Here is a 13,919-nt window from a genome sequence, read left to right on the forward strand (position 1 = left end):
GAGCTCCCCTCCAAACTGCCATTCCAATTCCCCCTTTTGACTTCAACATAGATACCGATTCTCACTCTCCACTCTCTTCCCTCCAATCTTCCCCTCTCCCTTCCGACCTCCCCCCCGCCTCTCCAGTCTCCACCTCTTCCCTAAGGTCTCCCCTCCAATCTGCCCTTTGGCCATCCCTCCATGCTCCCCTCCGATCGCCCCCCTGCGCTCCAATCTCCCCTTCTTCCCTCTGATCTCTCCTCTAAAATCCCCTGCATTCTCCCCTCCATCCCCTGCGTTCTTCCCTCTCTCCCCTCCAACACCACTCTCTTCTCTGATCACTCCTACAATTTCCATCTGTCTGAGAGCTGACTGGGGTTCTATACAATCAGTCTGGGTCGGTGCCGCTGCCGTCTGGCTCTGTGTAGGATCTACTGGCTATGCATAGGTTCTGTCTAAGTCTGTGAAATGAGCTGTCTGTCTACATTTAGGCACTGCCTTTGTATGAACTTAGCTTCTGAGTCTGTGTACATTCACCCAATGCCTGTGAGAGGAGCTGTCTAGGTGTATGCAGGCGCTGCCTGGAACTCTGTTGGAGCTATGCAAGTCTGTCTGGGAGGTGTCTGGGTCTTTGTAGCAGCTGTCTGTATCTGTGTAGGAGCCATCTGAGTCAGTGAAAATACTGTCTGTGAAGATGTAGTAGCAGTCTGGACTTATGTAGGCCCTGTCTGGCTCTGTTTAGAAATCGTATAGATATCTACAGCAGCAGCTGAGTCGCTGTTGGAGCTTCCTGTGTCTGGGCAGGAGCTTTTGTGTCTGTGTAGGAGCTGTCTCGGTCTATGTAGGAGTTGTCTGGATTTATTATGCATCTCCCTCTATCAGTGTATGCGCTGTTTGTGTTTGCGTATGAGCTGCCTGAATCTATGTACATTCACTCAGTGCCTGTGAGAGTAGCTGTCTAGCTATATGCAGGCGCTGCCTGGAACTCTGTTGGAGCTATGCAAGTCTGTCTGGGAGCAGTCTGAGTCTATGTAGCAGCTGCAAAGTCGGTGTAACAGCTGCTGAGTCTGTGTAGCAGCTCCCATTGTCTGTGTAGAAACTTGGCTGGATCGCTGTCTAAGTCCAATGAGGGATAAGGAAATGACAGAGAAATTAAACAGTTACTTTGTGTCTGTCTTCATGGAAGAAGATGCAAGCTTTCCGGAAATAGTGGAGAACCAAAGCTCTAGCGAGAATGAGTAACTGAGACAAATTAGCACTAGTAAAATAATGGTACTGGAGAAATTTATGGGACTGAAAGCCAATTAATACTTTGGACCTAATGGCCTACATCCACAGATTCTTTAAAAGATGGCAATAGAGTTAGTGGAAATATTGGTTGGTATTTTCCAGAATTCCACAGATTCTAGAAGGGCTCCCGTGGATTGGAAGGTATCAATTGTAAACCCACTATTTAAGAAAGGAGGGAGAGAGAAAACGGGGAACTACAGATCAGTTAGCCTGACATCCGTAGTAGGGAAATTTCGAGAATCTATTATTAAGGAAGTGGTAACAGGGCCCTTAGAAAGTAATAATATGATTGGGCAGAGTCAACACGAATTTATGATAGGGAAATCATGTTTGACGAAACTCTTCGGGTTTTTTGAGGTTGTAACTTGCAGAATAGATAAGAGGATATCAGTGGATGTAGTGTATTTGGATTTTAGACAGCATTCGATAAGGTGCCACAACAAATGTTATGCAACAAAATTAACCTTCATAGGATTGGCTGTAATATACTATCATGGATTGATGATTGGTTAAAGGAGCAAAAACAGAGAGTAGGAATAATCGGGTAATTTTTGGCTTGGCTGGCTGTAACTTGTGGGGTACTGCAAGGATCAGTGCTTGGGCCTCAGCTTTTCACAATTTACATGAATCATTTGGATGAGGGGGCCAAATGTAATATTCCCAAGTTTGCTGATGATTCAAAGCTGGGTGGAATGAAAGTTGTGAGGAGGATGCAAGAAGCCTTCAAGGGGATACAGACATGCTAAATGACTGGGCAAGAACATGGTAAATGGAATGTAATGTGGAGGAATGTGACGCTATACACTTTAGTAGGAGAGATAGCAAAACAGAGCTTTTTAAAATGGTGATAGATTGGGAAATGTTGGAGTTTCAGAGGGACCTGGGTGTCCTTTTACAAGAATTACAGGAAGATAACATGCAGCTTCAGCAAGGAATTAGGAAAGTAAATGTTATGTTGGGCTTTATTACAAAGGACTAGAGTATAAGAGTAAATACGTCTTACTGCAGTTATATAGGGCACTGGTGAGACCACTGCTGGAGTATTGTGTACAGTTGTGTTCTCCTAATCCAACGAAGGATATACGTGCCATAAGGGGAATGCAAAGAAGGTTTACCAGACTGATTCCTGGGATGAGCGGATTGTCCTATGAGGATAGATAGAGTAGATTAGGCCTATATTCTCTAGAGTTTAGAAGAATGAGAGGTGATCTCATTGAAATTACAAAATTCTTACAGGGTTTGACAGTGTAGATGCAGGGAGGATGCTTCCCCTGGCTGGGGGGTATAGAACCAGGTATCACAGTCTCAAAGTAAGGGGTCGGCCATTTAGGACTGAGGAGAGGAGAAATTTCTTCAGTCAGAGGGTGTGAATCTTTCCGATTCTGCACCCCAGAGGGCTGTGGAGGCTCAGTCATTGATTATATTCAAGACAGAGATCGATCGATTTTGGGATATCAAGCGAATCAAAGGATATGGTGAATGTGGAGGAACGTGGAGTTGAGGTCGATGATCAGCCATGATCTTATTGATTGGCAGAGCAGGCGCGAGGGTCGATTGAACTTTATTGCTCTTATTTCTTATGTTCTTATGTTCTGACTGCCTATAATTTTAAATGAAATTCTGTGTCTAGTACGTGCACGCAGTGCCTGCGATTCGAGGTGTCCAGGATTATTTATGTGCTGTTGGGATCTTTAAAGGATCTGTCTGTTTCGGTGTAGGACTTCTCTGGCTGAATGATATGAAATGTATCTGTCAATTTAGCAGCAATCTGTGTTTGTGTAGGTTTGGCCTGGTTGAATATATTAGCTTCCTGTCTCTTTGCCAGAGCTGTCAGTGTTTCTAAAGGAAATGTTTGGGTCCCTAACCTGAGCTATCTGGGACTTTGTAGAGACAATCTGGGTCTCTGGAGCAGTTGTTTGCGTTGTAGCAGATCGCATTCTTTGTGTTGGAGCTTTTTGCGCTTGGATTGCATGAGTATGTGAAGGAGCTGGCTGTGTTTCTTTAGGAGCCATCTGTGTTTTGTTAGGAGCTGCCTGTGTCTGTGTAGGAACAATCTGTGTCTGTGACAAAAGCTGGCTGGTTTTGCATAGGGGCTGCCTGGGCCTGTGACAGTCGCTGTATGGGTCTGTGCATTAGCTGTCTGGGCCCTTGTAGGGGCTGTCTGCACCTGTTTAGAGCCCTCCATGTCTATGTAGCAGCTGCTGTGTCTGTGCAGAAGCTTCTTTTTTATATAGAGCACTCCTCAGGGTCTTTTTAGGGGAAGTCTATTTCTCTATAGGACATGTGAGGATTCGGATAGGAGGGTCTGAATCTGTTGGAGTTGCTGGGCCTCTGCGGGAGTGCAGAGGTCTTTGAAATGCGATTTCCGTGTCTGGGAATGTTGCTGTCTGACTCTGCGTAGGAACAGTCTGAAAATGTCAAGGAAATGTCTGGGCATGTGTTCACCTGTCTTTTTCTTTGTGGGAGGTCCTGAGTCATTTGCTGCTCACTGGGACTATGTAGCAGCGTCTGAGTTGCAATTCCCCTTTGTCAAGGTTGGAGCTGTATGAGTCTATGTAGGAGCTGTCTTGGTCTGTGTTGGACTTTCTGTACCTTTGTAGCAGCTTCCTGTGGTTGTTTAGGTGCTGTCTCTGTCTGCGTAGGAGTTGTCTGCAGCTATGAAGCAGCTGTCTGTGTATGTGTAGTAGCTGTCTGGGTCTGTTTTGAAGCTGTCTGGGGCTGTTCAGAATGTGTCTGTGTCTGTGTAGGAGCTGTCTGCTTCTGTTAGGAGCTGTCTGGGTCTGTGTAAGAGCTGTCGTCTTTGTCTGTATACGAGCAGTCTGCTTCGGTTAGGAGCTGACTAATTCGGTGTAGTTGCTGTCTGCGTCTGTGTAGATGTGTCTGGATCTGTTAAAGAGCTGACTGGGTCTGTGTCGGAGTTGTCTGGTTCTGTTAGAAGCTGTCTGGTTCTGTGTAGGAGCTGCCTGTTTCTGAGAAGTAGCGGTATGGGTCTGTGTAGGAGCTGATTTTGTCTTGTAGAGGTCGTCTGCGCCTGTGTAGAAGCTGTCTGTATCTGGGTAGCAGTATCTGTGTCTGTGCAGGAGCTGTCTGGTTCTGTTTCTATATGTCTGCGTCTGTTTAGAAGCTGTCTGGTACTGTGTATGAGCTGTCTGGATCTGTGTAGGAGCTTCCTGTGCAGAATTTGTCTAGCTCTGCTTAGAAGAATCATGTGTCTGTTTAGAGGCTGCCTGTGTCTGTTTCGAAGCTTTCTGTGTCTCTTTAGATGATGTCTGTGTCTGTTTAGAAAGTTGGAATCGTCTGTTAGGAAGCTGCCTGGGTCTTTTTAGGAGCTGTCTGGGTCTGTGTAGGAGCGGTCTGGGTTTGTTTAATAACACTCTGGACTGTCTAGGAGCTGTCTGTGTCTGTTTTGAAGCCGGCTGGGTCTGGTGAGAAGCTGACTGCTTCTGTGAAAAAAGTTGGCTGGCTCTGATTAGTTGCTGTCTGTATCAGTTTAAAAGCCATATCGATCTGTGTAGAAGCTGTTTCTGTTTGGGTAGAAGCTGTGAGCGTCTGTGCTGGAACTGTCTGGTTCTATTTAGGAGCAGACTGGAACTGGTTGGAAGCTGTCTGTGTCAGTGTAGGAGCTGGCTGGGTCTGTGGAGAAGCTGTCTGGTTCCGTGTAGAAGCTGTCTGGGTCTGTGTAGCAGCTATCTGGTTCTGTTTAGAAGCAGTCTGCGTGTGTGGACAAGCTTTCTGGGTCTGTGTAGAAGCTGTCTGGATCTGTGTGCAAGCTGTCTGTGTCTGTTCAGAAGCTGTCTGTTTCTGTCTAGGAGCTATCTGGGTCTGTTTAGAAGCTGTCAGGATCAGTGTAGACGCTCTCTGGGTCCGTGTAGAAGCTGTCTGTTCTGTGTAGGAGCTCTATGGTCTGTGGAGAAGCAGTATGAGTCTGTATTGAAACTGTATGAGTCTGTTTAGAAGCTGTCTCGGTCTAGGTAGCAGTTTATGAGCGTATGTAGGAGCTTTCTGGTTCTGTTAGGAGCTGTCTGAGTCTCAGTCGGAGCTGTCGTCGACTGTGCTGAATTTGTCCAACTCTGCTTAAAAGAATCCTGTGTCTTTATAGAGGCTGCATGTATCTGTTTCCAAGCTAGCTGGGCCTGTTCATATGATGTATGTGACTGCTTAGAAAGCTGTGTGCGTCTGTGTAGAAGCTGTCTGGGTCATTTTAGGAGCTGTCGTAGTCTGTGTAGGAGCTGCCTGTCTCTATGTAGAAGCTTTCTGGGCCTGTGTAGAAGATGTCTGAGTCTGTGTACGAAATGTCTAGGTCTGATTGGAAGTTGTCTGTGTCTGTGTAGAAGCTGCCTCTGTCAGTGTAGAAGCTGTCTTGCCTGTATAAGTGCTGTCTGTGTCGGTTTAGAAGCCCTCAGGGTCAGTTTAGAAGCTCACTGGAGCTGTTTAGAAGCTATCAGTGTATGTGTAGGAACTGTCTGGTCTGTGCTGGAGCTGTTTGTTCTGTGTAGGAGCTGTATGGGTCTGTGTAAGAGATCCTGGTTCTGTGTAGGAGCTGGCTGGTTCTGTTAGCAGCAGTCTGCTACTGTGCAGGAACTGTCTGTTTCTGTGTTGATGCTGTCTGGGTCTTTTTAGAAACTGTCTGGGTCTGTTCAGTATCAGTCTCGGTCTGTTTGGAAGCTGTATGAGTCTTTTCCGAAGCTTTCTGTGTCTAGCAGACAATGCGGAGGCAGAGCAGCGAGGCGAGGCCCAGACGAGGCAGCCGGGAGCAGCAGCAGGTGTTGAGTCAAGTCGGAGTAGCGAGGGGAGGCAGCCTAAACAGGCTCCACAGGCAACATTGCAAGGGGAGGTCAGAATTCAAAAGTGAAATCACAGCCATGCTGATTGGCTGGTTGGTCAGTACTTTCCCTTCCCTTTTAAACCTTTATATGTTGGTAAGTTCAATTAAATAGAGGTTTGATATTCATCATCTAGAATCGGGGCCGTGGGCATTTAAAAATAATATTAATAAATTTAATTCATTACATAGAATGGGAGAGCAGGTGATGTGTTACTGCTGCAATATGTGGGAGCTGGTGGACACCATTGATGTTCACAGTGATTACATTTGCAGTAAGTGCTGGCTGCTCGAGGATCTCTGGCTCCGTGCTGATGAGCTGGAGTCCAAGCTTCAAACACTGCGACACATCAGGGAGGGGGAGAGTTACCTGGACTCTGTTCCAGGAAGTAGTCACACCAATTAGATTAACTAATTCAGATGTAGTGCGTGGTCAGGGACAGGGGGGTGTGACTATGAGTGAGGCAGATACGGGGATCCAGGAGATAGTGTTGGAGGAGGCGCAGCCCTTGCTCTTGTCCAACAGATTCGAGGCTCTTACTCCCTGTGAGGACGGGAGCGAGGACTGCAGGGAGGATGACCAACCTTGCCACTGCACCATGGAACGAGGGGTCATTCAAGTGAGGGGAGTAAAAAGAAATGTTGTAGTGGTAGGGGATAGTATCATTAGAGGGATTGATAGGGTACTTTGCAGCCGACAGCAAGCGTCCCGAAGATTGTGTTGCCTGCCCGATGCCAGGGTTAACGACATCTCCTCTGGGCTGGAGAGAAACTTGGAGTGGGAGAGGGAGGATCCAGTTGTCGTGGTCCATGTTGGTACCAATGACATAGATAGGACAAGGAAAGAGGTTCTGCTGAGGGAGTATGTGAAGCTAGGGGCCAAATTATAAGCAGAACCACACGGGTACTAATCTCTGTATTAATACCTGAGCCACGAGCAAATTTGGCTAGGGTAAATAAAATCAGAGAGTTAAATGCGTGGCCCAATGACTGGTGTGGGAGAAATGGGTTTTGCTTCTTGGGACACTGGCACCAGTACTGGGATAGGAGAGAGCTGTTCCATTGGGATGGACTTCACTTGGCCAGTGCTGGGACTAGAATCCTGGCGAATCGAATAACTAGGGCTGTAGAGAGGGCTTTAGACTAAATAGTGGGGGGGAGGTTTCAAGAGAGCGAAAAATAAAAACGTCAGTGGAGAAGGCAATAGAGCAAGGTAGCAGTGGGGGAATTAAAAACCAGAGCGTGTCAGGAAGGAACAGAATATATAAAGATAAAGGTAAAGTAGTAAAGGGGTAAAAGCAGGAATAAACTGTCACAAAACATATTTAAAATTTCTTTATCTGAATGCACGCAGCATTCGTAACAAAATAGACGAGTTGACAGTACAAATAACTATATATGGGTATTATCTGGTTGCCATTACGGAGACATGGCTGCAGGGTGACCATGACTGGGTCCTAAACATCCAGGGGTATTTGACTATTAGGAAGGACAGACAGGAAGGAAAGGGAGGTGGGGTGTCTGTGCTAATAAAAGATGGAATCACTGCAATAGTGAGAAATTATTTGGGTCAAAGGATCAGGATAATGAAAAGGTTTGGGTGGAGATAATGAATAATAAGGGGAAAAAGTCACTAGTGGGCGTAGTCTATAGGCCTCCTAACAGTTGCAACTCTGTTTGTCGGAGTATACATCAGGAAATAGTTGGGGCTTGTATTAAGGGAACAGCTATAACCATGGGAGATTTTAACTTTCATATTGACTGGACAAATCAAATTGGGCAGGGCAGCCTTGAGGAAGAGCTCATAGAGTGCATTAGGGATGGATTTCTTGAGCAGTATGTTCCTGAACCAACCAGGGGGCAGGCAATCTTAGATCTGGTCCTGTGTAATGAGACTGGATTAATAAAACATTTCCTATTAAAGGATCCCCTTGGAATGAGTGACAATAACATGGTTGAATTCCAAATTCAGTTGGAGGGTGAGAGAGTTGGATCTCAAACCAGCGTACTAAGCTTAAATAAAGGAGACTATGAAGGTATGAGAGCAGAGCTGACTAAAGTTGCCTGGGAAAATAGATTAAGGTGTAAGACGGTACATGAACAGTGGTGTACATTCAAGGAGATATTTCACAACTTTCAAGAAAAATATATTCCACTGAGGAAAAAGGGGCGTAAAAAGAAATACAGCCATCCGTGGCTAAGTAAAGTAATAAAGGATAGTAACCGACTGAAAACAAGGGCATATAAAGTAGCCAAATCTAGTGGGAGGATAGAAGATTGGGAAGCATTTAAAAGCCAGCAAAAAATAACACAAAGATTGTGGCATAGTGGTTAGCACTGTTGCCTCACAGCGCCAGGGACACGGTTCAAATCCGGCCTCACGTGACTGTCTGTGTGGAGTTTGCACATTCTCCCCGTGTTTGCGTGGGTTTTCTCCGGGTGCTCCGGTTTCCTCCCACAGTCCAAAGATGTGCGGGTTAGTTTGATTGGCCATGATAAAAATTGACCCTTCGTGTTAGGGGGGATTAAATACGTGGGGTTACGGGGATAGAGCTTGGGTGGGATGCTTGTCGGTGTAGGGACCGGGTGCTAGGGTTTGGATGATCAGCCATGATCTCATTGAATGGCGGAGCAGGCTCGAAGGGCCGAATGGCCTACTCCTGCTCCTAACTTCTATGTTTCTATGTTTCTATGTAATTTAGAAAGGGAAGATAGATTATGAAAGTAAACTAGCAAAAAATATAAAAACAGATAGCAAGAGTTTCTACAGTTATATAAAAAGAAAAAAGGGTGCCTAAAGTGAATGTTGGTCCCTTGGAGGGCAACACCGGGAAATTAGTGGTGGGGAACATGGAGATGGCAGAAACGCTGAACAAATACTTTGTATCATTCTTTACAGTAGAGGACACTAAAAATATCCCAACACTGGACAAACAGGGGGCTATAGGGGGGAGGAGCTAAACACGATTAAAATCACTAAGGAGATGGTACTCGGCAAGATAATGGGACTTAAGGTGGATAAATCCCCTAGACCTGATGGCTTACATCCTAGTGTCTTGAGAAAAGTAGCGGTAGGTATCGCCGATGCATTGGTGGTAATTTTCAAAAAATCCCTGGATTTAGGAAAGGTCCCAGCATATTGGAAAACTGATAATGTAACGCCCTTATTTAAAAAGGGAGGTAGACAAATGGCTGGAAACTATAGACCAGTTAGTCTAACAACTGTGGTTGGTAAAATGTTGGAGTCCATTATTAAGGAAGCAGTAACAAGACATTTGGATAAGCATAATTTAATCGGATAGATTCAGAATGGTTTTATGAAGGGAAGTCATGTTTGACAAATTTGCTCGAATTCTTTGAGGATGTAACAAACAGGGTGGATAAAGGAGAACCAGGTGCTGTGGTGTATTTGGACTTCCAAAAGGCATTTGACAAGGTGCCACACAAAAGATTACTGCACAAGATAAAAAATCACGGGATTGGGGGTAATATACTGGCATGGGTGGAAGATTGGCTATCTAACAGAAAACAGAGAGTTGGGATAAATGGTTCATTCTCAGGTTGGCAATCAGTGACTAGTGGTGTTCCGCAGGGGTCAGTGCTGGGACCCAAACCCTTTACAATGTTTATTAACGATTTGGAGGAGGGGACCAGGTGCAATATATCCAAGTTTGCCGACGATACAAAGATGGGAGGGAAAACAGTGAGTGAGGAGGACATAAAAAACCTGCAGAAGACCATAGACAGGCTAACTTAGTGGGCAGAAATTTGGCAGATGAAATATAATGTTGGAAAGTGTGAGGTTATGCACTTTGGCATAAAAAATCAAAGAGTAAGTTATTATTTAATTGGAGAGAAACTGCAAAGTGCTACAGTGCAAAGGGATCTGGGGGTCCTGGTGCATGAACACAGAACGTTAGTATGCAGGTATAGCAGGTGATCAGGAAGGCCATAAGAATCTTGGGTTTTATTGCAAAGTGGATGTAGTATAAAAGCAGGGAAGTCTTGCTTCAGTTATAGAGTGTACTGGTGAGGCCACACCTGGAATATTGCGTACAGTTTTGGTTTCCATATATAAGAAAATATATACTTGCTCTTGAGGCAGTTCAGAGAAGGTTCACTCGGTTGATTCCGGAGATGAGGGAGTTGACTTATGAGGAAATGTTGAGTAGGCTGGGCCTCTACTCATTGGAATTCAGAAGAATGAGAGGCGATCTTTTCAAAACATATAAGATTGTGAGGGGGCTTGATCGGGTGGATGCGGGGAGGATGTTTCCACTGATGGGTGAGACTAGAACTAGGGGGCATAAACTTAGAATAAGGGGCTGCCGTTTCAAAACTGAGATGAGAAGAACCTTCTTCACTCAGAGGGTAGTAAATCTATGCAATTTGCTACCTCAGAGAGTTGTGGAAGCTGCGACATTAAGTAAATTTAAAAAGGAGATGGACAGTTTCTTGCTGATAAGGGAAATAGGGGTTACGGGGTGTGGACGTGAGTCTAGGTTCGGATCAGCCATGAACCTATTGAATGGCAGAGCAGGCACGAGGGGCCGTATGGCCTACTCCTGCCCCTACTTCTGATGTTATTATGTTCATATGGTTTTTATGTTCTTTGTTAGAAGTTTCTGGGTCTGTCTAGGAACTGCCTCGTTCTGTTAGGAGCTGTCTGGATCTGTGCACAATTTGTCAAATCTGATTAGAAGAATTCTGTATCTGCTTAGAAGCTGTTTGGGTCTGTGTAGGAGCTGTCTGTTTCAGAGAACGAGCTGTCTGGGTCTGTGTAGAAGCTGTCTGGATCTGTGGAGAAGCTGTCTCTGAAGTGTAGAAGCTGTCACCACAGTTGGAAGCTCTCTGGGCATGTGTAAGTGCTATCTCTGTCTGAGTCGAAGCTGTCTGTGTCTGTGTAGCAGCTGCCTGGGTCTGGTTGGAATGTGTCTGTGTCTGTGTAGGAAATGTTTGGTTCTGTTAGGAGTTGTCTGGGTCTGCATAGGAGCTTCATTGGTCAGATTACAAGCAATCTGGGAATGAAAAGGATTGGCCTGGGTCTGTTTCTATGCTGTCTGCGCCTGTGTAGAAGCTGTCTGGGTCTGTTTAGAAAATGTCTGGTTCTGTGTAGGAGCTGTCTGGGCTTCTGTTTGAAGTTGCCTGTGTCTGATTTGAAGCGGTCTGGGTCTATGTAAAAGCGGTCTGGATGTTTGGAGGAGCTCTCTGGGTCTGTATAGGAGCAGTATAGTTCTGATTAGACGCTCTCTGGGTCTGTGTAGAAGCTGTCTCTGTCTGTTTTAAAGCTGTCTGTTTAGCTTTGGAAGCGTTCTGGGTCTCTGCAGAAGCGGTCTCGGTCTGTGTTGGAGCAGTCTGGTTCTGCTTAGAGGCTGTCTGGGTCAGTGTAGATGCTGTTTGGTTAAGTGTAACATATTTCTGCTCTGTGTACGAGCTGTCTGTTCTGTGGAGAAGCTGTATGAGTCTGTCTTAAAGCAGCATGAGTCTGTTTAGAAGCTGTCTGTGTCTAGGTCGTCTTTTCTTGGTCTATGTAGGAGCTGTCTGATTGTTAGGAGCTTTCTGGGTCTGAGTCGGAGCTGTCTTGGCCTGTGCAGAATTTGTCTAGCTCTGCTTAGAAGAATCATGTGCCTGCTTAGAGGCTGCCTGTGTCTGTTTCGAAGCTTTCTGTGTCTCTTTAGAAGATGTCTGTGTCTGTTTAGAAAGCTGTGTGCGTCTGTGTGGAAGCTGCTTGGAATCTTTGAGGAGCTGTCTGGCTCTGAGTAGGAGCTATCTGGGTTTGGTTAATACCTCTCTGGGTCTGTCTCGGAGCTGCCTGTGTCTGTATTGAAGCCGGTTGCGTCTTGTTACAAGCTGTCTGCTTCAGTGAAAAAGCTATCTGAGTCATTGACAGAGCTGCCTGGATCTGATTAGAAGCTGTCTAAGTCTTTGTAAAAGCTGTGTGGGTCTGTGTAGGAGCAGTCTTTTTCTATTTAGGAGCAGACTGGGACTGGTTGGAAGCTGTTTGTTTCTCTGTAGAATCTGTCTGCGTCTGTGTAGAAGCTCGCTGGCTCCGATTAGGAGCTGCCTGGGTCTGTGTAGAAGCTGTTTGAACCTGTGTTGATGCTGTCTATGTCTGTTCAGAAGCTGTCTCTGTCTTTGCCGATGCTGTCTGGGACTGTGTAAAAGCTGACTGAGTCTGTGTATGTGCTATCTGGGCCTGTTTAGAAGCAGTCTGGGTGTGTGTAGAAGCTATCTGACTCTGTCTGGGAGCTCTCTGTGCCTGTTTAGAAGCTGCCTGTGCCTGTTTAGAAACTGTCTGCGTCTGTTTAGAAGTTGTCTGTGTCTTTGTACATGCTGTCTTGGACTGTGGAGAACCTGCCTGTGTCTGTGTATGAGCTGTCTGTTCCTATTTCGGAGCTGATTTGGGCTGATTGGAAGAAGCCTGTGCCTGTATAGATGCTGTCTGCGTCTGTGTAGAAGCTCTCTGGGTGTGTGTAGAAGCTATCTGTGTCATGTGTTGAAGTTGTCACTGTTTGTGTGTAAGCTGTCTGTGTCTGTGTAGAAGCCAACTGTGTCTGTTTAGAAGCAGTGTGTATCTGCGTAGAAGCTGTCCGGGTCTGTTTAGAAGCTGTGTGGGTCTGTGCTAGAGCTGTCTGGGTCGTATAGAAGCTGTCTGGTTCGGCGTAGAATCAGTCTGAGTTCGTTTAGAAGCATTCTGTGTCTCATTAGGAGTAGCCTGTGTCTGTTTAGAAGCTGACTGTGTCTGTGAATCAGCTGCTGGTGTCTTTGTAGGAGCCTTCTGTATCAGTTTAGAAGCTGTCTTGGTCTGTGTAAGCATAGTATGCGTCTGTTTACAATAAGTCTGGGGCTGTGTAGAAGCTGTCTGCGTCTTTGTAGAAGTTGTTTTTGTCTGTGTAGGAACTATCTGGGCCTCTGTTCAAGCTGCTTGCCTCTGTAGAAGCTGGCTGCACTCTGTAAGAGCTTCTAGGTCTGTGTTGGAGCTGTCTGTATCACTTTACAATCAGTCTGGTCCTGTGTAGAAGCTGTCTGCTTCTATTTAGGAGCTGACTGGGACTGAATGTAAGCTGTTTGTGTCTCTGTAGAATCTGTGTGGTTCTGTGTAGAAGCTGTATGGCTGTGATTACGAGCTGTCTATATCAGTTTAGAAGCTGTCTCGCTCTGTGTAGAAGCTGCCTCTGTTTGTGTAGAAGCTGTGTGGGTCTGTGAAGGAACTGTCTACATCTAATTAGGAGCTGACTGGGACTGGTTGGAACCGGCCTGTGCCTGTGTCGATGCTGTCTGGATATGTTTAGAAGTTGTCTGGGTCTGTGTAGAAGCTGTCTGGGTCTGGTTAATAGCTGTCTTTTTCTGTGTTTGTCTGGGTTTGTCTGGAAGCAGTCTGGATCTGTTTTGAAGCAGTCTGTGTCTCTTTATGCGATGTCTCGGTCAGTTTGAAGCTGCCTGGATCTGTATAATAGCCGTCTTGCTCTGTCTAGTAGTTGTCTGGTACAGTTTAGAAGCCATCTAAGACTTTGTCGGAGTTGTCTGGATCTGTTTAGAAGCTGCGTGCGTGTTTGTAGATGATATCTGTGACTTTGAAAAAGCTGTCTGGGCCTGAGTAGGAGCTGCCTGGTTCTATATAGGAGCTGACCAATTCTGGTCGGAAGCTGTCTGTGTCTGTGTAGAATCTGTCTCTGTGTGGAAAATGTTTGCTTCTTTGTAGTAGCTGTCTGAGTCTGTGTAGAAGCTGTGTGGGTCTGTGCAAGAGCTGTCTGGGTCTGTTTAGAAGCTGAGTGGTTCTGGGTAGAATCAGACTGAGTTTTTATAGAAGCAGTCTGTGCCTGATTAG

Source organism: Somniosus microcephalus, unplaced genomic scaffold (genome assembly GCF_052327205.1).
Source record: "Somniosus microcephalus isolate GS21.2 unplaced genomic scaffold, FLI_Smic_1.0 unresolved_chr5, whole genome shotgun sequence".
In the NCBI taxonomy this organism is placed as follows: domain Eukaryota; kingdom Metazoa; phylum Chordata; class Chondrichthyes; order Squaliformes; family Somniosidae; genus Somniosus; species Somniosus microcephalus.